We start from the raw sequence: 23,340 nt of genomic DNA, 5'->3' as shown, positions 1-23,340 counted from the left end.
ATGCATGACATTCTTCGATTTTCACAATTCTATAAAATATGTTTCTCACACTGACAAAAGAAACTGAAGCTTAGTTGCCATCCCAAAGACATACAAGTAAATGGAACCTAGTCTGCTTCATATCACAGCCTAAGCTCATAACCCATTCAGCTACATCATCTCTTATCTGACCTTTATTTTTAAGTGGGTTAGCCTCCCTTCATAGAGGACTTTGTTCCTCAAAGCAACAAGTTCTTTATAATAAACTAGATACCTAGTGCACGAATTCACGCACCGGTGGGGTCCCTCTGGGTGGCCTGCAGGGATAGGACCAAAAACTACAGTCCAATGCTGCCTGCAGTTCCTACCTGCCTCTCCCACTGATCCCGGCCCCATTGAGCCCGCGATCAGGAGAGGCTCGCGCCGCCGCAGTAGCACTCGCCAGCCGTGAGCCCTGCATCTGGCGCCCTCCTGAGGGGAGTGGGCTGTGGGATCAGGCAAAACCGGCTATCTGACATCACCCCAAAGGGTCCTGGATTGCGAGAGGGTGCAGGCCAGGCTGAGGAACCCCACCAGTGCACGATTGGGGCCAGGGAGGGACACAGGAGGTTGGCCAGCTGAGGAGGTTCCAGGGTGTGTTCAGCCTGTCTCAATCAGTCCCGACTGGCCGGACCCCAGCAGCAAGCTAACCTACTGGTCAGAGTGTCTGCTCCCTGGTGGTCAGTGCACATCATAGTGACTGACTGGTTGACCAGTCGACTGTCTGCCCCCTGGTGCTCAGTGCACGTCATAGCGGGCGGTTGAGAGGCCTTAGCATATCATTAGCATATTACGCTTTGATTGGTTGAACAGTCAACTGGTCACTGGACGACTGGACAATTGGCATATTAGGCTTTTATTATATAGGGCCCAGTGCACAAATTTGTGCACCTTGAAAGGAACCGTGAGCTGCAAGGCTGCAGTGGGCACAGGGGAGGATCTCAGCTCATCTTCTGCACCTCCACCCGGCCCCGCCTGCCACAACCCTTGGTCCACTGTCTGCTGGCAGCCCCCTGCCACCGCCACTCCCATGTGCTGATGGCACCAGCTCCACTCGCACCCGCTGATGGCGCGAAATGATTGGGGCCGGTGCCAGCAGCGGATGCGAGCAATGGTTGCTGCCCCTATTGCCCCTCAGGAATAAGGGGAGGTGTAAAAGCCCTCAGGGGCGATCGGGGCCAGCAGCTGCTGCTCACACCTGCTGACAGCACCTAGCGATTGGGACCGGTGCCAAGCAGAGGCAGTGGGTACAAGTGGCGGTTCTGGCGCCAGCTGCGGGGGCTAGTGGGGGGCCATCACCGGCAGTGGGTACAAGCAGCGTCTGCCAGCTCTGATCGCCCCTCAGGAGCAGGGGGAGGTGGAGAAGCACTGAGCTTCTCCCACAGACAGCAATGAGCGATCAGAGTGTCGGCAGCAGGCGGCAGAGTGCGGAACATGGTGGGCATCAGCTGAGGCGGGATGATGGAGCTGAGGCTGGCAGTGGGTGCGAGTGGCGGCTCTGGCACCGACAGTGGGTGCAAGTGGGGCCGGCGACGGCAGCAGGTGCAGACACCGGCAGCAGGTGTGAGCACCCAGTGGGACTGTGGCACATGGGAACAAAGAATTTTCAGTAACCACCAGAGGCTCACCCCAATGACAGCGACCGGCACCCCACCCTGGTCTGGTGCCCCTGCTCACCTGCTCCACCATCCCACCTCAGCCGATGCCCACCATGTTCCACACTCTGCCGCCTGCTGCTGACACCTGCCATGTTTCGCGTGTGCCCCCTGGTGGTCAGCGCACGTCATAAGAACCGATTGTTTGGTCTATTTGCATATTAGAGTTATATATATATATAGATTTTACTTTCCTCAGCTCTTCCCATTATAAAAATTTGTGGAAATATAGCAACTCCAAGGGTTTACAAAACTAAAGAGTGTCATACTTAAGAATATAGCAAAAAAATTGTAAAACTACGAAAAAATATGTACAAGATGTAGGAGCATGATTAGCAACTATAGTACTTTTGCACTAAATAACTTCTCTGTTCTTTCCATCTACCTATCTATCCATCATCCATCTGTATCATCTATCTATTCTCACACCGAAACAAAACTATTTTATCTTTAGAGCTGTAAAATATATTTTGGCATCTGTTTGGGTAAATTTCTCTTTTTCTTTTGTATTCCCCCCAAATTCTTATACACTGTTTTATATGAATATTAGAATCTGCTTCCAAAGTTCAACTAAAAATAATGTTGAGATTTTGTTTGGATAACACCTTTTTGAAAAGAGAAAAAAGCATGATTTAAATTAACCCAGACTGATTCTTGATTAAAATTACCATTTTAATTTCAGTTCCTTTGTGAAGGTATTTCTTCCACCTGGGAACAAGTATCCAAATCCAAGGTTAAGGTTTTTAAAAGTCCCTTTTAAAAAGCTGCATCCAAAATTATAATGCCTGTATTAAATAAGGCATTATATCAGGAGATGTCTGCAAGACAGTTGGGGCTTCAGTCTGGCAAAAGATAGAAAAATAGAAGGAAGACACTAGCTAAGCTAATCATTTCTAGGTAAGGCTGATCAAATAATTGGCATCATTAGCATACTGTCATACACCAGACAGTATACAAGTAGGAAGAAACCCAAGTAGTAAGAGAGATGACATGAGCACTCTACTATCCTATAATACTCTTGAAAAAAGCAAGAGTAACCTACAAAAATAATCAGTACATGTGACAAATAAGCCTGGGTGGGCCTAGCTGCTGTGGCTCAGTGGTGAGGGCATCGTCTTGCTCACTGCAGGGTCTTGGGTTCAGTTCCTGGTCAGGGCACATACCCAAGTTGCAGGTTCGACCGCCGGTCAGGGTCAGGGTATGTGCAGGAGGCAGCCAAATGATGTTTCTCTTTCCCTCCTTCCCTCCTTCCCTCCTTCCCTCCTTCCCTCCCTCCCTCCCTCCCTTCCTCCTTTTCTTCCTTCCTTCCTTCCTTCCTTCCTTCCTTCCTTCCTTCCTTCCTTCCTTCCTTCCTTCCTTCCTCCTTTCTTCCTTTCCCCTTCCCTTCTCCTTCCTTCCTTCCTTCCTTCCTTCCTTCCTTCCTTCCTTCCTTCCTTCCTTCCTCCCTCCCTCCCTCCCTCCCTCCCTCTGGAATCAATGAAAAAAAAAAAACCCTGGGTGCATCTTTCTTTCATAAGCAGGGCTTCAGAACAGGGAAAGATCCGTGTGGACTGCAGTGCAGTGCTCAATGAAAACTAATAAATTGGGTAGGTCAGCTTTTTTTTTTTTTAATATATTTTATTGATTTTTTACAGAGAGGAAGGGAGAGAGATATAGAGTCAGAAACATCGATGAGAGAGAAACATCGATCAGCCGCCTCCTGCACATCCCCCACCGGGTACATGCCCTTGCCGGAATTGAACCTGGGACCCTTCAGTCCGCAGGCCGACGCTCTATCCACTGAGCCAAACCGGTTTTGGCTGGGTAGGTCAGATTTAATTTAACTGAGTGCCTGGCAGTCATCAAAATTTAATGACAGCTATTGAGAAGCCCATAAGAAGAAAAACAGTGATGATTTCAACTTGGTTTATAAATCAAGACTGAGTCACACTTACAGCACCTTAATCAAAGGTCAGCGATCCTATAAGCAAGCATCTCTCATTGTTCTTGCAGCAGCTACTACAGATGATATACTAGTACATCAACTGTGATCAGCACTGGATTATCCCAATGAGAAATCTCTAAATGCTTTGTGGCTTGAGGGGCTATTCAATACCAGAACTTGATCCTACTCCCCCTATACTTGGCCTAAAAAATCCCTATTCTATTGGCCTTGCATCCACAAAAACTCCACCCAGCTTCCTGACGTCATGGAAATGTACCAGTTCACTCAGAAGACCTAGTATGTGGGCTCATCTATTTGTGGAAAGAGATAGTTCTCTCCAAAATAACTGAGTCAGAAATTTTTAACAGCACTAGATTTGTTTTTTTATTTAAAAAAAGGGGGGGAGGGACTTTTTTTGGTCATCATTGAATAAACAGGATGAGTACTGTTTCTCCTTCCAAGGAGCAAAAACTAATGCTAAACATAGCTGGGAATACTGGCTGGTAGGAAACAGGGTAAAAACTTTTTTAAAAATTTAAATCATATGAAAACTCTATAGTTGTTTAATTTTTAAAACTTTATTAGAGAATGCAAAGCAAGACATTTCAGTGACTTCTTTACCAATCTGTCATGCCAGGAAGCATTACTCAGGGAGGGTATCTTCTCTGGAAATGAGCAGGAAACTTACCTGTGAGTTGGATTTAAGGCATTTTCACTAAAATTGGGAAGTTAAGACTATTTAACCTTCTGAGAATCCTGCCAGTTTTATTATACTGTTTGTACTTTTACAGGTAACTATTAGTACTTTAAATTAAGCAGAGATCACAGCAGGGTTGAATAGTTTTCACACACAAACCTCAGAACTCTATCTGTAATGAGAGACACTGTAAATCATAAACAGTACTCCACACCCGATAGCTTTTACTAAGTGAAAGTGGGATAATTTGGTGGGCTGTACATTTTTAGAAGTGAAATAAAAACTCTATGTAGTTCCCCACATACGTCAAGAGCTGTGAAGGTCAAATGGAAGAGGTGAAATGGCTTTATAAAAGGCAACACACTGCTCAACATAAGGTTGGTTATACATGCACTGAAACAATAAAAATTCTAAATCTAGGATAATGGTTATTTCTGGGGAGGGCAGGGAGGGAAGAACCAGAAAGGCTTCTCCAACTCTATCTGTAATGTTTTGTTACTTAAATAAAATCCAAGACAAATACTATAAAATATTAACATTTGTGCAGCAGACACATAAATGTTCATTATACTTTTCTCTATAACTCTCTGTGTTTGTAATAATTCGTAACAAAACCTGCAACAGTAAGTTTTTTATAATGTAATCTTAAGAAAATAAAATGACAAAGATCCAAGGAATCTTTGTCTTTTAAAGGTTTCTTATAATATTTTAAAGCTACTTAACTTTATACATAGAGTATCTTGCTTTCTACTAACAACTATCTATTTTCCTTATTAATATAATCACCATCACTTTTTTCCCCTTTACACTTCCATCTAACAGAGTTAAAATAAAAAAGCACAACTCTCTCTGGAGCATACGGACAAAGGAAGCTCAGTGAGATGGGCTCAGTGAAGTGGGGTTCTGGGAGCAGCTGGCAGAGGGAGAGGAGAGCACTGGACAGAAGACTAGTGCCCAGTGGGAGAGGCAGCCAGGTCTTCTATCAGACTTCATTGTTTTGTTTGAAGTATCATGACTATCCAAAATACCAGAGAGACCCCTTTTAAAAGATCAAAATTATATCCCAAACATACTAAAATATTTCTGGATGACATAACACCAAGGAATACTATAAAATAATATAGCTGAAATAAGACTGGTCATGGTTTGATAGCTATTTAAGCTGGTGATGCTATATTGGGACACTTCGTACTATCCTATTTACTTCTGTAAGTATATTTAAATTTTTCTATAATAAAATTATTTTTAATCCCAACTACAATAAATGATTAACCATCATCATGTTAAAAGTCTTGCTTCATTTCAATCTGCTAAGTCCTATTTATGACAAGAGGATCAGGTAGCCAGGCCAGGGTTAGTCATGCTGCTACCACTAATCAACTATGTGCCTTGGTCTTACTCAGTCTCTGGTTTTGAGTTTATGCAACTGAAAAAATGAAATGGTTGCATGAGATGATATCTAAGTCCCTATTTAACAACAAGATTATTATTAGAATTATAAAACACAGTTATTGTATAATACAGTTAAGAACTGCAAATGTTACTGATATCAGATTAAGGCCACATGCAAATATATTTAACCCCTCATTTATTTATTTATTTGACAAACATTTAGGGAATATTTACTATGTACCAAGCAGTGTTACATGTAGCTAGAATACAAAGTTAAATGATAGAATTCTGCCTTCGAGATCCAATCTAATCATGGAGGATACATGTTTATAGTAAACACATGAAAACAATACAATGTAAGGGATGATGACAGAAATAAGGGAGTTGAAAATACCAAAAGGCTTCCATTTTCATATGCAGACAGTGGAAGAAAGTATCAGGAGATGAGACTGGATAGGAAAGTAGGGATCAGATTGAGAAGGACTATGAATGTGATGCCAAGGAATTTGGATGGTATCTTGAAAAGTGATAAGGAAGGTATTTTAAAGATTCTAAGCCTGGAAATGATGAGATCAAATTTACATTTTAGATGAACTGCTGCAATAAGAATTTGGATTTGGTGGTGGCTGGCAATGTTTGAAGGACAGAGGAGAGAAACAAAGGAGGAAAGGGAGGTTTACCTAGTACTTAGGAGATACCAAAAATGATCCAGCAGGATATGATGAGGGCTGGAATCAAGGCAATATTAGTGGAGGCTCTTGAGAAACTTTTAAAGCAGCACCTTCGGTTCTGGAGTAAGGAAGAGGAAAGTACACTGAGATACATGAATAAATGGTTGTTAATGTACAATAACCAGTTCCTTCTTCAAAGATAAATAAAGCAAAGATTTTAGAAATGCAGATTTTAGGTACTCTGCTGTATTTCTTCCCTCATTTTTCAAGATAATATAGAAACGATAGCATGGAATGATAGCATCTATTCATCATCATTACAGCTTCAAACAGAGTGCATAGAGTGGGTGCTTAATAAATGTGGGTTAGCCCTGGTCAGTGTGGCTCAGTTGATTGATTGTCATCCCATGCACCAAAAGGTGGCATGTCTGGTTACCGGTAAGGGCACATGCCTGGGTTGTGGGCTCGATCCAAAGTAGGGGAGTGCAGGAGGCAGCTGATCCATGTTTCTCTCTCACACAGATGTTTCTCTCTCTCCCTCTCTCTAAGATCAATAAAAACCTACTGAGAACAATAAGTGTGGGTTATGTGTTTAATGTGATAAGTTAATAAACAAATGAAACAAACAGTACCACATGGTGCAGGAGGTTAACTCCCTGCTCACTGGCCATATTAGCAATGACTTGATAAAAAGCACAAGTAAAAGTAAGAAAAGATAAAAATTCTTTATCAGGTGATTTTATGTCCTTCTGCAATTTTTCCCTTAAACCTTCCAGGTTTTTAAACTATTATGTCTTAATACAATGAAGAAGGTGGGTGAATTCTTGTTAAGAGTTAGACTACTCATATGTAGCCTATAAGGTATTTTTTCTTATAAATTATATAGTATATTTTATCTGAGCCCCAAAACGGGCACTTCTAAGAGAAGTATTAGAAATGCTCAGTCTCAGGTGCCACAAACCATAAGGACTTTTATCCCAATTTTTACAAAACAACAGCAATATTTTTCCCTTGAAACTATTATCTTCATTTAAATAAAGAGGAAAAGTAGTAAAAAAAAAAAAAAAAAAAACCAAGATGGCAGCATAGGTAAACACCGGAGATTGCTGCCTCGCACAACCACTTCAAAAATACAACTAAAAGACGGAAAGGACATCATCCAGAACCACAGGAAGGCTGGCTGAGTGGAAATTCTACAACTAGAAGGAAAGAGAAAAGCACACTGAGACTCAGAGGAGGTGCGGTGCGGAATTAAAATACAGAGGTACAGAGGCGCATGCGGAGAGGGCTGGTGGCTGAGGACACGGTTGTCTTTTTCAATCGGGAGGGAGTCTCAAGCTCTGAGCTCCAGTTCCAGGCGAGTCTCTGGGGACCCAGACTCATACGGGAGAAACTGGACTGTCTGTCATCGGTCGGAACTCCAGGGCAGCTTTCTCTCGGAGGTGCTTGCAGCGATTGCCAGGACACTGAGGAGCAGGGCCTCTGAGGGCAGGACTGAGAGCAGCCATAACCACTCGCTCTGCCCTGTTGATCCCCTGGGACCCTGCCCCGCCCAATCCTTTTGCATATGAAAGGCCTGGACCTTTGCAATCTGATAATTACCTAACAAACTGCAGCTGGCCCAAGGCCCCAGGGCAACTTGCATTGCTTCACAGCTGAGCTCCTGCTGGCTAGCCTCAGGCAGAGGCTAGAATAGCACCTCCTTAGAGATCCAGAAGCCAGTGTGCCCGGTGGTCAGAGTGGGACCATCCAGATTGCAGCTCCTCGGATCCATAAAGGACACACTCAGGGGGCAGACTCAGTGACCACCAAAGCCCCATTGAAGCAAGTCTTGCCCCGGAGGGGTGTCTCCAGCACAGAAGTTCTCCCACTGCAAACACAGCTGATTCTCACAGCCAACTGGTCAATCCCTCCCAGTGTTACCTACAACAATCAAGGCTTAACTACAAAACTGTGCACAAAGCCCACAAGGGGGTGCACCAAGAGTGTCTACCTCAGGTAATTGGGGAGGCTGAGCCACTGGGCCCTATAGGACACATAGCACAGAAAGCCACTCTATCGACGCAGCGAAGCATAAAAAAATGCAGAGACAAAGAAACAGGACACAAATGACAGAAATGGAGGAAAGCAAACTACTGGATATAGAGTTTAAAACCACACTTTTAAGGTTTTTCAAGAATTTTCTAGAAAACGCCAATAAACTTAATGAGACCCTCAAGAAATCTAATGAGACCCTCGAGGTTGTGATAAAGGACCAACTAGAAATTAAGCATACACGGACTGAAATAAAGAATATTATACAGACTCCCAACAGCAGACCAGAGGATCGCAAGAATCAAGTCAAAGATTTGAAATATGAAGAAGCAAAAAACACCCAACCAAAAAAGCAAAATGAAAAAAGAATCCGAAAATACGAAGATAGTGTAAGGAGCCTCTGGGACAGCTTCAAGCGTACCAACATCCAAATTATAGGGTGCCAGAAGAAGTGAGAGAGCAAGATATTGAAAACCTATTTGAAGAAATAATGACAGAAAACTTCCCCCACCTGGTGAAAGAAATAGACTTACAAGTCCAGGAAGCGCAGAGAACCCCAAACAAAAGGAATCCAAAGAGGACCACACCAAGACACATCATAATTAAAATGCCAAGATCAAAAGATAAAGAGAGAATCTTAAAAGCAGCAAGAGAAAGACAGTCAGTTACCTACAAGGGAGTATCCATACGACTGTCAGCTGATTTCTCAACAGAAACTTTGCAGGCCAGAAGGGAGTGGCAAGAAATATTCAAAGTGATGAATACCAAGAACCTACAACCAAGATTACTTTATCCAGCAAAGCTATCATTCGGAATTGAAGGTCAGATAAAGAGCTTCACAGATAAGGAAAAGCTAAAGGAGTTCATCACCACCAAACCAGTATTATATGAAATGCTGAAAGGTATCCTTTAAGAAGAGGAAGAAGAAGAAAAAGGTAAAGATACAAGCTATGAACAACAAATACACATCTATCAACAAGTGAATCTAAAAATCAATGAATAAATAATCTGATGAACAGAATAAACTGGTGATTATAATGGAATCAGGGGCATAGAAAGGGAGTGGACTGACTAGTGGGGGAAAGGGGTGTGGGGGATGGGGGAAGAGACTGAACAAAAATCGTGCACCTATGGATGAGGACAGTGGTGGGGGGAGAAGGCGGAGGGTGTGGTGGGAACCTGGTGGAGGGGAGCTATGGGGGGAAAAAGAGGAACAACTGTAATAATCTGGACAATAAAGATTTAATTTTTTAAAAAAAGAGGAAAAGTAAAGCACATAAAGCTAGATAATCTCGACAATATCCTGTTATTAATGACTATTAGTCTGAAATTACAAAATTCTGCCTATCTTTTAATTAGTACTCCTTATACTGTCAGGTTTTCTCAGCAGTGAGTCTGTTGTACTAAACATCAAAACCTTGAAATCTGATCATTTGATTTTATACCCATGTATAATAATAAAAGTGTAATATGCTAATTAGATCAGATGTCCTTCCGGACATTCCCTCCTTCCCGACAAAGCCGCAGCGGGCAGGGGCCCCAGCAGAGGCCCCCGGCTGCAGCAGCTGGTAGGCAGGGGCTGGGGCCAAGGCCCTTGCATGAATTTCATCCATCAGGCCTGTAGGTCATAATAATTAACAAAACATTGATCATGTCCCAGGTAATATGCTTAACAGTTTATACATATATTACCTCATTTGATTTTGATCTTTGCATTAACCCCAAGAAGTGGTACATAAAGTATTGCCATTCTACAGTACAAAAAGATGGGGGGGCTTAGAGAAAATGTGTATCTTGTCCAATGACATACAACCAAAACAAGCCTGTCAGACTCAGTAGCCCATAACTCTTCACACCTATGTAGTATTGCCTCTCCTAAACCATATGAGATATGTGGGCAAGTGTTATTGTCTCTACTTTAAAAATCCCAGGCTCAGAAAATTGACAACACTTGCATAAGGTCACACACTTAGAAATGGAGCCAGCATCAGGCTCCTAGTTCAGGGCCTCTACCACTCTACCTCCGATACTAGACCTCTTCCATGAAACAAATCATAGCCACTCCACAGGAATTAGCAAAGTATAAAGTCCCACCCTTGTTTTAAAAAATCAAACACCTAATGGCTTTGTCAACATAGCATAAAGGTCATGAGGTTCTAAAAAAAGAACTAATAAAGTTTCTTTTCTGACACATCAAGGCCACCTTTGACTCAATTCATAAAAGGAGCTAATTTAGAAAATAATGCTTTTCAGATTTCTGATATGTGCATTTGTTTTCCCAATATTTATGTGTTTCTTTTAGAGTCCACATTCACTGCCAAAGTTTTCAGTACTTATCTGAGACTTGGGTAAAGGTTAAAGAGCAATTTTGTGTCCCCAACCCACAGAGAAAACAATGTCTACAATTAATCCTCACAGACTCTACTGCCAAATAGCAAGCAGATGTATGATTTCTCAGATGCATTGTGTATGTGCCCAGGCAGTGGAAAGGGGTGAAAGAGGGTAGAGAGAAACATTAAAAACAAACCCCATTTGGGGAACTCATTTCTTCTAAGGGCTTACATCTTCTAAGGCGTTTGGCGGCTGACAAGATGATCCTGCCCCTGAATACAAGGAAGTTGCACCCAGTCTCACAAAGCCCAGCTTCAATCACTCCAAACAGAAGTCTGGACTTCCCTCCAAGACAAATATGGAATTCAATCTGTGTGATGCCTTGAATGCAGCGAATTAATTTGCAATCCTTTATTATGACCATACAAGGAAGGGAAAAGAGCTACTTCATCAGTCCCTACTTGAGGGGGAAACAACAGGGGGAAAAACATATCATTTAAATCCCATAGCAAAGTTTTCAAACTTTTCCAGTAAGATACACACCCTAATTGAGTCATCAGCATAATACTCTACAAGTGTATCACCTCAATACTAACTACTTTTCCTATACATGATTGTTCTAACTGTGCTAATTCTACTCAGAATGGTTAAGAAGCTATAACTTGTTTCATTCTTTTCCTTTAGTCATTTAACACTATAATTTTTAAAGTGCACTGCCCTTAATTCACTTAAGTACTTAATCTATAGCTAAATTTTCACACAGCTGAGCAAAAATTATACCTGAAAATAGCTAATAGCCAAAGTACGGAGGCAACATAAAGAAAACTGTTTCATGAATCAATGAGAATGTGCTAAATCCAAAATTAAGATTATTAGGAGGAAAATTCTTTGAAACTAAAATTAATACGTGGACATTTTTCAAATATGTTTAGCTATTTATCAGCTAGTTGTGTAAGAGTTATATAACACAGTCTTTTAGGAATGGTCTATCTCAACTGAATATTAACTATCAGCTCGAAGATCAGTTGGAACCCTCCTCTGTGGCATTTTAAAAACCATCTCCACTGACTACTCTCCAAATATTTGCATATGGCATATGGGATACTGAATGAAAGGCGATGAATTTCCTGAAATCTTTCATAGGCCATGATCCACTCCCAAAGATCCAAAGCTGTTCATGTTAGCTTGAAACACCAGGCAACTCCAGCTCTAAGCTTTTCCCACCTTAAAAGTACTTGATCCCACCTACCACATTGAAAATGTGTTTCCTATTCTTTCCCCATCACATTAAAAACAAAACAAACACGGAGTTTTAGGTGAACTCTTCTCCTGAAGCTAAAAATGAATGAATACTTCTTTGGATACCAAGTTGATAATGAATCTATTTCTAAGACTCTGAACTAGACTGCCTGAGTTTGAATTCCTGATTCCACTCTTGCTAACTGTGTGATCTTATAGAAGTTAATTAATCTGTCTGAGCCTTAATATTCTCATCAATCAAAGGGATTCTTATGAGTTAATAAAAATTTAGAACAGTACCTGACACACATAAGTGGTCAATTTAACGAAACAATTATTATTATTATTATTATTATTATTATTATTATCATTATCATTGCTATCATCACTGTTGTTAATTTGAAAATTATACTGTTAACATGTCCCTCTGCCATTCCTCCAGAATGTGGAAAAATCAATCAAAAGTTAATTAGATCTCTGAACTACTCCTAAGTTAAAGAAAATGATACTTTGATAGTTTGGTCACCAAATTACACATTTTAATTAACTTAAGTCTGTGATTTAACATCATAAGGACTCAACTAAAATAGCAGTTTAGGATTCATTTGAATCTCTTATGGGCAACTCTTACAGATTTCAGTCTCTAAGTTATGAGTATTAAACTTTGGAAATCATGAAGCTAAAAATAATCACAATACATTTGGAGAGACAGATGCATCTGCAACTAAGCTACAACATAGAAAATGAAACTAATTTGAACACGGGATTAAATGGGTTCATTTTTCCTGGGATTAAAAAAACACACACATCAGCAGCCACAACAAGAAATAATAAAGATTGAAAATATAACATATGCAAAATGAATATTCCATAGTTATTATGTTTTTAAGCTTTTATATAAAACCTAATCTACACATTAAAATACTAAGGTAAAAAACACATTACTATCATAGAAGAAAAAATAACCACAAAATAGCACATTTGCAACACCTAAAAACAAAGAGTTAAATACCAGTACAACAGTAATACAGTATTAGCAGCTGTTTATTTGGATCTTACTATGTATCAGGCACTGTTCTAAACAACATTAAGTGTCCTACCTTCATAAAGAATTTCTATGAATCAATACAAAAAAAACCCACACAAACAAAATTTTAAATGAGCAAAAATCCCAAATAGAAATTTCAAAGAAAGCACAAACGACCCATAAACAAAATTAAAGATGCTCAACTATAATTCTAATCAGAGAAATGAAAATTAAAACCCTAACGAGACATGAGTTCACACACCTAGATAGGTTAAAACGTAAAAAGCTGTCAATATCTAGTTTTGTTAAGGAACAATGGTAACTCTTATTCACTGCTGGTGAAGGCATAAATTGGTACAATTGCTTTGGACAATAGTTTGATACTACTTAGTAAATCTGAACATGCACATCCACATCCTCAATGCCCAAGCAATTCTGCTCCTAGGTATCTACCATAAGAATACTCTTGCACATGTGGAATAGGGGGCAATGGTTAACAAAGTCACTGAAGCATTGTTCCTACAGACAAAATAAACAAACAAACAAACAAACAAACAGGAAGTAACACAAATGACCACCAACAAAAGTGGAATAATATATATATTGTGGTATATTCATATAACTGAAAACTACACAGCAGTGAAAAAGAATAAAATATCACAACATGGATAAACTCAGAAACAAAGTTGAAAAAAAAGCAAGTCACAGTATATAATACATACTGTATGATTCCCTTTAACCAATGTAACCCCAATAAATTCAATAAAAATAAATAAAAATTTTAAAAATAAATAAAGTTCAAAACAAGCAAACCTAGAAAATAACATCGAGTTAATAAGATATATTCCAAGGTGATAAAACTAGTATAAGTAAAACAAGACAATGCTTACTATAAAATTAAAGACAGTCATTACCACTGGGAGGAGGGAGCTGCTGGGACATTGGTAGAATTCTATTTCTTTATTATTATTATTAATCTTCACCCGAGGACATGCTTAGAGAGAGGAAGGGAGAGATATAGGTATGTAGGTAGGTAGGTAGGTAGGTAGGTAGGTAGGTAGGTAGATAGATATCAACTGGTTGTCCTCCATATGTGCCCCAACCAGGGATCAAACCTGCAACCCAGGTATGTGCCCTGACTAGGGATCAAACTGGTAACTTCTCAGTACCTGGAATGACACTCAACCAACTGAGCCATACCAGCCAGGGCTGGGAAAGATTTTATAACACAGAGGCCATATTCAACCAAACACTGCGCCCAAGACTGATGTGAGAGCAGGAGAGAGATATTCCAGTAAAAGGTACTCAGATACCTAAGTCTTCAGTAGCTGACCTATCCAAGACAAACCCCGGACAGTTGAGATCAAGACCCACAATCAAAAAGAATCCTTTATGAAATAAGTGAATGATCATTCTATATGTTGTATGAAGATAGACACAGCTTTACTGTGATTCCCTTGGGGGCAAAACATGACGTAGGCATAAAGTACAACAGAAAAGATCTAGTTGGAATATAAAGAAATATTTCTACAGTTTGCGGAGTCATGGTAGACTAGTAGACAGAGGTTCTTATTTGATTTAGGCAGAGGAATAGAAGCCTCCAGCACAAAAGTCTGTTTCAAATCAGATCTTTCAGTTAAAAGGTTTTTCTGCTAGTCTTCCCCTAATAAAATTAGAAATTCTCTAATTTTCTACTGGCGTTTTCTCCAGATACAACAAATCTGTGAACCTGATATAAAAATTCATAATATGCTTTTATTTCCATAGGAAAGGAGGATAATAATGCTCTCTGAAAGAAAATATAAACACTGCACATTTATTTGTAAAACTGCTTATGATTAGACCACTATCCTCTTGGAAACTAATTTCTGGGTGGCAATGAAATACACTCTTAAGAAAAAAGTTGTCAGACACAATGTGTTTGTATCTTAAATATGTTAAAATATTATTTTAAAAGAGTCAAACATCTGTCTATCCAAGGTACCACAAAGATTCAGATTGGAAAAAGTGGTACTGCCACAGATTGCTACCAGGTAAAGGCTAGCATGCTGTCTTCTTTAGAGGATTCATGAGAGTGGTATTCATTAACTTGCTGATTAACCACAACCCAGGTCCAATCTGAAGCCTTATAGCAATTTGATTTTATCAGCATCAATAAGGTAGCTCCACCTTTTAGAAGCAAACAAAAATTAATCAAACTAACAGAAATAAGAATATAAATTTATTAATATAGAATGAAAAAATATAACTGTGACAGAAGCAAGGATGCCTGCTCATGGACACATGACCGATACTTTAATTATAGCCAGGTTTATATGGATAGCCCAATCATAATCATAAGGTTCCTAGGTATGCATGGAATCAAAATTAAGGAAGTAAGAAGAACTGAATATTTAATGGTCTTGTTTCATTCTCTCAATAATTGTTATTTTTGTGGGGTTTTTTTTTAAATAAATACTTTTAAAATTGATTTTTAGAGAGAAGGGAAGGGAGAGGGAGAGAGAGAAACATCTATGTGAAAGAGAAACATTGATCAACTGCCTCCTGCACATCCCCTACTGGGGATCAAGCCCGAAAGCCAGGCACGTGCTCTGCCTGGGAAGCAAACCAGCAACCTTTTGGTACAAAGGATGACACTCATCCAAGTGAGCCACACCAGCCAAGGACCATAATTTTTGTTGTTTGTGTGTGTGTGTGTGTGTGTGTGTGTGTGTGTGTGTGTATATATTTCTTTATTGATTTCAGAGAGGAAGGGAGAGGGAGAGAGAGACAGAAACACCAATGATGAGAGAGACTCATTGATGGGCTGCCTTCTGCACACCCCCTACTGGGGATCAAGCCCGCAACCCAGGCATGTGCCCTTGGCCAGAATCGAACCCAGGATCCTTCAGTCCGCAGGCCGACACTCTATCTACTGAGCCAAGCCAGCTAGGGTTGTTTGTTTTTTTTAAATTAAGCAACTACTATATCCAGGCACTCTTCTAGGTGCTAGGGATATAGAGATCGCCCATTACAGAGAGCTCATATCTAAGCAACAGCTAAAGAGTATATATTTCACAGAAGTTTACTGTAATATTATTAAAAGCAGAAAATTCTGGAAGTAATCTAAATGTTCAAAATAGAGCTGTGATTAAATAATGATAAATCCAAATGATTTAAAAATGTAGCTCTTTATAAACAGTATTTTTAAGCAGTAATTCATGATGGGAAATTGTCATGATGCAATGTTAAATGAAAAAAGCAGGCTATAGAAGTGTACAGAGTACATACATATATACATGCATTTCCTATCCCTTTATATGCATCCAAAAAGTCATCCAAGTATTGTAAATGATCACTTTTTCTTTGTATCTTTTTGAATTTCTTAATTCCTAAAATAGTATTAATTGTCTTTTATCACTAAGGGGGAAAAATTGTCAAAGTAATTTCAATCAACACAACACCAGGAACTCTACAGATTTATGTATTAGAAACTAGTCAGCAATACCAGTCCTTGAACCTCTGCCTTTGAACTCTGAGAGAGAGCTTATCTTTTCCTAGGCCTTTAAGGCAGCGGTAGCCAACCTTTCAGACCTCACAGACCACCAGTAGTCGGTGGACCACGGTTGGCGACCGCTGCTTTAAGGAATACTCAAGAATGAGCAATACAACCAAGTAACACACCCTATGTTTCCTTCCAACCTAGTCTCTTATTTCTAGTTGTCTGCTGAATATTCCAACTGAATGCCTTACTCACATAACTCCTATTTAATTATGTCCAAAAATAAATGCGTAACTTTTCCCTATTGCAAACCTTCTAGCAATCACATTACTGTCCATGGTAATAACCTTTCTCCCATTCAGAATGCTTGGAAAACAGCCTAAATTCATCTCTCCTTTTCCCATTTCAAGATCATTAATAAATGCTGTCAAAATCTCTCTCCCAGTGCACCTTACTCTTCCTTCTTACTTCCACCATCCTGTCAGTCCAGGCCCTGATCGCACTGTCAGTGACATTACTGGACCAGCATTCGCGTGGGTCTTCCTGATGCCATGCTTTTCCATCTCTAAGTCACAGCTCCTTATGCAGAACTTGGAAGATGTCACCCACTGGCTCAGAAACTACTAAAGCCTTCCCCTTTCTACCACTCCAATCTATGCCTGGCTTTTATTAAACCCCATAATTTGGATCCACCCTAACTACTTAACTTGATTTTCCGTTATACACCAGTCTCCTCCCTCATCAACCAACAGACATGCCATAATCAATCTTACCACCAAGCCTTGGAATATCTGAATTTAAAAAGAACAAGTCCTTCCTTTCCCCTATATTCATATTTAAAGAACTTAATGAATTTTCCTCTTCTACATAGCGTTTCTTGATTAGCCTAACCTCATTTGTTTCACTTTTCAGAATTTGTCTATCACTTATTACGAATCTCACAATTAGGCATTTACTTCCACACTCGTGTAAGTGGATTTACTGTTATATATGTTAGTCATCTATTAAATTCCATACTTCTTGAGGACAAGAGCCATTCCTTATTCTGTCCCCCACAGTATTTAGCATGAGGCAGAACTCATAGAAAGTACTCAATATTGGATGACTGATCCAGCAAGAAATGATCAACTTCAGTTCCTGCCTCATTTAACATGCATGTAGTGGTTTAGGCAGGTCAAGCACCATTCTAAAGGATATCATAGGAGACTCTTAAGCACATTCTCATGAAGTCCTTTTAGGTATAATTCAGTGATGACAGGGGGGTATGCCCTGTATTATTCCCAAAGTTCTAGGGAATAATACTTGGTGTTCTCTAAGTTTAAACACCTTCCAACCTCCAGGAGAACAGGCACTAGGTCTTTTGAAAGAGTGCTTTGATTAGAATGAATGTCAAAGAGAACTGCATAATAAAACAAACGACCTGAATAGAGAGTCCTGCTTATTCATAAGTCGCCAAATCTCACTGACCCTCAGTTTAACTCAAGAGATGCCATGCTGTTATTGTTTAAGTGATAGTAACTGCCAACTGATGAGAAATATTTTCATATGTGCAGTTGTAGTGCCCATACAGGGGGGCCTTGACTTACGAGTGTCCTGACTAACGAGTTTTTTGAGATACCAGCTGTCTCTCCGTGGATTTTTTGCATTGAGTTGATAGAGTAATTTGAGTTAACGAGCTCCTTAATGAGCTCGGCCTCCGAACGAATTAAACTCGTAAGTCAAGGCCCCACTGTATTTATGAAGTTCTTTGGAGTCTTCAAAGGGCTTTCTACATACCTGATCTTTTATTATCTGACCTTTCCTAAATACTGGGTGAAATGGACACAAAGTATTATTTAAAAGAGAGTTTATATATAACACATATTTTGTTATATGGTTGGTATGAGAACGCAATTTTATCCAAACACATGTTCCCTCTTATTCTTCCCTTCCCTTTCTGCCACCTTCTGCCTAATTAGGACTACCCATAATTTATGTTTTAAGTCTTAAAGGTTTTATAACATTTCAGAAATGTGCCTATAATTTTCACTAATATTTACAGTGTATCAGTTTCTGTTTCTCTTTCTGCTCAAGTCTAAAAACAGGGAAACACAGGTACATACACATCTTTTTATTAAACCCAAAAATACTTTATTAAAACAATCTGTCAATTTTTGCATAACAATACACCCAGTGTATTTTTAGAAAGGATTACTGGCAGTTTGACTTAATCTTAAAATATGACACTGGTCCCACCAGTGGCACCTGGAACAGGTGTTAGAGGAATCTGACATCTTTTAACCATCTGCATTTCTCCTGCCCCCACCCTATGCCTCTCCTGCCAGTCTGCAAGCCTTCTTTTTCTTTTCCTGTTCTTGTCTTTCACTTCCCTTCCTGTAGTGCCCATAAACTTTTATTATTACCACTAAGGGCACTAAAGCAAACACAGCTGCCAACAAGCCTAGAAATAATACAATGGATATAATTCTAATGGGAGTCTACAATTAACTTTTTGGTTGTCCTTAGAAAACAGCTTAACTATACTCTGTTTCAGTGGCCCAATCCACAAGACAGAAAAAAATATATGGCTGTATGAAGTAAACCTATGTGAAGAAAAAAACCTAGAATGCTTTTCAGCTCCAGCAGTCTAATACAGATTATACACACAAAGTTCAGAATCATGATTTGCAGGTGCAAGTTTCTGAAGGATGAAAAATGGTAGGACGAGGGCAAACTAGAGATAATGTCTGACACCATTTGACGTTGAAGTTATGCTAAGCTGTTAAAATATAGGAAGGGTTAAGTAGAGAAGACAGAAATAAATCAAGGCTAGACTCAAAATTAAAGAACTTTAGCACGAGATATTACAGTCCTGGGAAATTTTTAAGGGTTCCATAAAACTTTATGGGAAAGGCACATAATTGCGTTCCTACCACAATCCCCTCCCTCAGTCAAGTGCTCTTGGCGCTATGCTTTGATGCTGCATTCTCCTTACACAACCCTAGTTGCTCTACACATTCATCAGAAAAAAAGGTCTTTTGTGGATTTCTTTCTCTCTTTATCTCTCTGGCTAATGGTATCCTTACTTTATCCACTTAATTTCACAGAAAGGAAGCAAGAGACAGTTTATCACTGGCAGTATACTTGCAGGCTGGGGCGGGGGGTAAAGTGTAGAGGGTGGGAAACACAGCATAGGTGCTTATACTAGGATGCAAGAAACAACAGAAACACAAAAGCTCAGAGCACTAAAGCTAGATAAAATAAGCATTTTAAAAATGGCAAATAAAAAGTTATTTTATAAAGCAAGTTCATCTATCCTATCCAGCCACATGTCCCAATCCTAAAATAATCCAGGTTCTTGTGGCTGCCTAAAGTCTTTACATCCCTATGCTATAATGTCCTCCTGCTGCTTGTTGGCCTGAAAAAAACTCCAACTCAGCCTTCAAGTCTAAGCTCTAACACTACCACCTCCAGGCAAAGCTTCTTTGATTCTCCCAAACCCGTGCTCCATTCCCTTAAGCACTCCTCACACTGCTCCTTCACTACACGCAGCGGTGTGATATTACAATTACTTCTATACCTGTGAGTGTAGCTCTGTGGGAGCACCGTGTCTTTCCATCACCGCATCTCCTGGTACACTGGACGTACCTCATAGGTCAATGATGGCGAACCTATGACACGCGTGTCAGAGGTGACACGCGAACTCATTTTTTTGGTTGACTTTTCTTTGTTAAATGGCATTTAAATATATAAAATAAATATCAAAAATATAAGTCTTTGTTTTACTATGGTTGCAAATATCAAAAAATTTCTATATGTGACACGGCACCAGAGTTAAGTTAGGGTTTTTTAAAATGCTGACATGCCGAGCTCAAAAGGTTCGCCATCACTGTCATAGGTCATCCCATAAGTTTCAACACACATCCAACGAGTCTCTTTCTTCCAATCCAACCTAATCTAGAACTTCATTATCTATCTCCTAGATTATTATTATTATTATTATTTTAATATATTTTATTGATTTTTTACAGAGAGGAAGGGAGAGGAACAGAGAGTTAGAAACATCGATGAGAGAGAAACACTGATCAACTGCCTCCTGCACACTCCCTACTGGGGATGTGCCTGCAACCAAGGCACATGCCCTCGACCGGAATCGAACCCAGGACCCTTCAGTCCGCAGGCCAACACTCCATCCACTGAGCCAAACTGGTCAGGGCTAGATTATTTTTTTTAATAATTTCTTTTTTTTCAAGGATATGCTATTATTGATTTTAGAAGAAGGAAGAGAGAAACATCAATGTGAGAAACATTGATCGGTTCACCCAGTATGTGCCTGACTGGGGATGGAACCCGCAACCCTCTGGTGTACAGGACAATGCTCCAACCAACTGAGCCACTGGCCAGACTCTCCTAGATTATTTAAACCAGTCTCTTCATTGGTCTTCCAATTTATGGGCCCTCTTCCCTGAAATCCACTCCACATTCATTCTTGCCACTGTAATCTTACAAAATTACAACTTTAATTAAATGTACCAGGTTGAGCAGTTGATGATGCAGGGAATGCAAAGCTGAAAAACACCATTTCTCTAAGCTCAATGGGCTCAAATCCAATAGGACACAGAGAGAAGTAAATAATTAAGTAAATAAGTAAATAATTTATCAGGTGTTATAGAAAATATCCAACTCATGCTAATTCTTGGCCTGGTATGTCCTTTACTTTAAATGGTCAATCCTTCCTAATCTCTCCAGTCAGAAGCAATCTCTCCTTCTGCTCCCACAGTGCCCTTATCACTTTCTATTTGAGTTTATACCCATGTATTATGTCTCTTACTAGATGAAATCTTTCTAAATGGAAGGGCAATATATTTTACATGTCTCTATTTTGCCATGGCACCTAATACAGTGCCATGCAAATAGCTGATAAATGTTGAATTACAATAGCTAACCTCACTAAAATATTAAGAGCTTGCGATTCCTTTAGGATTTGCTAGTATTAAGAATATCAATGGGCCAAATATATGCAATTCAAGATTAAAATTTTTCCATTCTAGCCACTAAAATATAAATAGTCTATTCTGTTTGGCTAGATAATAGTGGACATATGGGGAATATCCTCAACCAGATTTGAAATATGTGTCCAAACGAAATGGACCTCTATTATAAAAACACAACAAAAGGCAACTCCCTAGTTCTACAAGCCAGGCATCCAGCCTCTGTGACAAATACAGAAAAACTTTGAAGGGCAAACATGGTGTGGTGTTTCCATAATGGGGGCAAGTCAATGAGCAAATGCTTAACTAAGTAAAAATGCCCACTTCTTAGTAAAAATCAAATTCACTGAGACAAGAAAATACTTTAAAAGCAGATCATTAAATAAGCTCTTTGATTGCTCAAATAACACAACTTTCCAGAGTGGAATACGTATAGCTTTTATCCATTCTTTAAAGTCTACACCCAATTTCCTGCAACAGTGCTACCATAAGATGCCTCTCCTTATTAGGATCCCCAATTCTTTAATTTCACTTTTGAAATTATGTCTGTCCTACCTCCACCCCATTCTTTCACCATAATTGTTTTAGTTAAATGCAACAGTTGTGTGCAGAATGAGGTAGATAGCAACTCAACTATCATTCACTGAATCACAAGAATTAAAGACTTCTAACATTTCATGATTTAAAATGCAGCACTAAAATTTCAACTTCTCAATTTTGGCCAAAAACAAAGCTCAAAGCTCAAAACTATAAACACCTTTTAAGAAAACGCTGTGTCATAATGACATTTATCTGCTCCTAATTGGCTTGAATGAAATCAGACCATCTGATTATATCATTTATTCCAGCATTAAAATTGCTGAAGGCAAAAACTGTGTCTCATACACTAATTTTATGGAGTCCTTAGCAAGCTGCCTCTAGCAGCTTTTAATCTACAGACCTGAGTTTAAGTTTGCTATTAGAATTAAGTAAGATATATAAAAAATGCTTTGTAAAACTATATAGCATAATACAAACATAAGGTGTTACTAGTATTATTATTACAATAAGCTCTCTCTAAGAGCAAGTCTCCCCTATAGGAAATCTGAATAGAGCTGAATTATTTATGTATATTTTTTCTAAGAGAACTAATGTTTGAAATGCAATACTGTAAATAACTCCTAAAAAAGGGAGGAAGGAGCAGGGAAGTGGGGAGTAAGAGAGAAAGCAAACCTGGATCTTAGGGATCAATTTCTAACTCTTCCACTTACTATCTACCTATGTGACCCTGGTCACTTCACCTAACTAAGCTCCAGTTTCCTCATTTGTAAGTGGGGATTAAATGAGAGAATACTTATATAAAGTACTTAGCACTATGTCTGCTACATCGTAAGTGATAAGTAAGTAGTTACTGTTACTGATTAAATTAATGTTACATCCATACCCTAACTGATGACATTCAAGAAGAAAAAGGAGCCAAGAACATGTCAGAATGGAAGCTGATATACAGAGACCTAAGTTTATATATTACTGTAAGGAGACAAAGTTTGAGAAACATAGATTATACAACGCATTTTCATATAAATAAGCAAATAAATTACTTACTGTGTCTCCAGGATTGCTGAAGAATCTAGAGAACCGAAGCCAATATCTCCAAGTCATAAAAGCAGAATAGCAATGACTGTATGGAAGGAGAACAGGACCAAAAAATCAAAATAAAAACTTTAAAATGTGCTTATTAATGTATACAGAAGCTTCTTTGTTTCCAGACTTTCAATTTTCTAAATTTTCATGAAATGAAAGCTAGACCCCACAGCAAAGGCACAACTTGCTTGCAAAAAAATAGATGATATTAACAATCATGCACAGCCACTTAAGTTTCTGCCATCTTGTCCTTTTTTCTGGGCACATTGTTGTATTTG

The 23,340-nt window shown here is 39.3% G+C and overlaps 1 protein-coding gene across 4 annotated transcripts in view; it reads right to left on the bottom strand.

Annotated features, from left to right (window-relative positions):
• STK38L (serine/threonine kinase 38 like) overlaps positions 1–23,340 on the bottom strand; it is a 77,766-nt gene that overhangs the window by 48,825 nt on the left and 5,601 nt on the right. For 2 of the 4 annotated variants that reach the window (XM_059682429.1, XM_059682432.1), the window contains exon 2: positions 23,024–23,099. The exons of 1 other annotated variant lie outside the window; for it this stretch is intronic. The gene's annotated coding sequence lies outside the window, so the exon portion shown is untranslated. Of the gene's footprint in view, positions 1–6,366; positions 6,476–23,023; positions 23,100–23,340 lie in introns of all 4 variants that reach the window. One more of the 4 variants, XM_059682430.1, reaches the window with a different exon arrangement.

The sequence above is a fragment of the Myotis daubentonii genome, chromosome 2 (assembly GCF_963259705.1).
Source record: "Myotis daubentonii chromosome 2, mMyoDau2.1, whole genome shotgun sequence".
NCBI lineage: Eukaryota > Metazoa > Chordata > Mammalia > Chiroptera > Vespertilionidae > Myotis > Myotis daubentonii.
The sequence above is the reverse complement of the archived record's forward strand: the minus strand, read 5'-3'. Positions and strand labels throughout refer to the sequence as shown.